This window comes from Neopelma chrysocephalum, unplaced genomic scaffold (genome assembly GCF_003984885.1).
Source record: "Neopelma chrysocephalum unplaced genomic scaffold, ASM398488v2 Primary Assembly neopelma1_168005, whole genome shotgun sequence".
Classification (NCBI taxonomy): domain Eukaryota; kingdom Metazoa; phylum Chordata; class Aves; order Passeriformes; family Pipridae; genus Neopelma; species Neopelma chrysocephalum.
Genome location: NW_020936037.1, coordinates 1 through 1647, shown reverse-complemented (window position 1 = coordinate 1647; position 1647 = coordinate 1). Strand labels below are relative to the sequence as shown.

At 56.6% G+C, this 1647-nt stretch overlaps 1 long non-coding RNA gene across 1 annotated transcript; it reads right to left on the bottom strand.

Moving 5' to 3' along the window:
- Window positions 1-264: 264 nt before the first annotated feature.
- LOC113962422 lies at window positions 265-1220 on the bottom strand. Its single transcript, XR_003532554.1, has 3 exons — window positions 996-1220; window positions 553-564; window positions 265-479 (listed from the first exon to the last, which is right to left on the bottom strand). It is a non-coding gene; the product is annotated as an uncharacterized LOC113962422 (long non-coding RNA).
- Between the last annotated feature and the right edge of the window lie 427 nt (window positions 1221-1647).

The following is a 1647-nucleotide window of genomic DNA, read 5'->3' as shown; positions in this document are numbered from 1 at the left end:
TCCTCGCGGCGGCTCTTCCGCTCCAGCTTCTTCTTCGCCTTCTCCTCACGACGACGCTCGGCCCCACGGCGCTCTTCATCCCTGCCCCATAGATTTGTGACCCATAGATCCTGACCCATAGATCAGCCCTGCCCCATAGATCCCATGGATTCCATGGATCCTGACCCACAGATCCCATCCTGCCCCATAGATCCCGGAGATCAGCCCTGCCCCATAGATCCCATTGATCCCATCCTGACCCATAGATCTGGGGTCATTCCTGCCCCATAGATCCATCCTGACCCATAGATCCCATAAATCCCATAGATCCCATCCTGCCCCAAAGATTCCATCCTGCCCCATAGATCCCATGGATTCTATGGATCCTGACCCATAGATCATCCCTGCCCCATAGATCCCATGGATTCCATGAATCTTGACCCACAGATTCTATCCTGCCCCATAGATCCCATAAATCCCCTGGATCTGCCCCACAGCCACTGCTCCGCCCCATGGCACTCCTCGTCCCTATGGGGCAGCCCCATAGATCCATCCTGACCCATAGATCCTGACCCACAGATCAGCCTTGCCCCATAGATCCCAAAAATCCATCCTGCCCCATAGATCCATCCTGACCCACAGATCTTGACCCAGAGATCCATCCTGACCCAGAGATTCCATCCTGCCCCACAGCTGCTGCTCCGCCCCATGGCGCTCCTCGTCGCTGTGGGGCAGCCCCAGAGATCAGCTGTGACCCATAGATCCTGACCCACAGTCAGCCCTGCCCCATAGATCCCAAAAATCCTGCCCCATAGATCCCATCCTGCCCCACAGCTGCTGCTCCGCCCCACAGCGCTCCTCGTCGCTATGGGGCAGCCCCAGAGATCTGTGACCCATAGATCCATCCTGCCCCATAGATCCCATGGATCTGCCCCATAGATCCCATCCTGCCCCATAAACCCTGACTCATAGATCCCATGGATCCCATCCTGCCCGATACACCCCATAGATCCCACCCTGCCCCATAGATCCCATCCTGCCCCACAGATCCCAAAAATCCCCTGGATCTGCCCCATAGATCTCATCCTGCCCCATAGATCCCATGAATCCCAGAGATCCATCCCTGCCCCATAGATCCCAAAAATCCCCTGGATCTGCCCCATAGATCCCATCCTGCCCCATAGAACCCATAGATCCCATGGATCTGCCCCATAGATCCCATCCTGCCCCAGAGATCCCATCCTGCCCCAGAGACCTCATCCTGCCCCAGAGATCCTACCCCATAGATCCCAAAAATCCCACAGACCCCATGGATCTACCTCATAGATCCCAGAAATTCCATCCTGCCCCATCGATCCCATCCTGCCCCATAGATCCCATGGATCTGCCCCATAGATCCCAGAAATCCCATCCTGCCCCAGAGATCCCATCCTGCCCCACAGATCTGTGACCCAGAGATCCCAACCCACAGATCCCATCCTGTGACCCACAGATCCTGCTCCGTAGATCCTGCCCCATAGATCCCCCAGATCCCATGGATCTGCCCCATAAATACCATCCTGTCCCATAAGTCCCCCCCTCCAGCCCCATAAGTCCCTCCTCCAGCCCCACATCTCCCCCGTTCCCGCACTTTTTGAGGAATTTGGAGGCCAGGGAGGTGAATTTTCC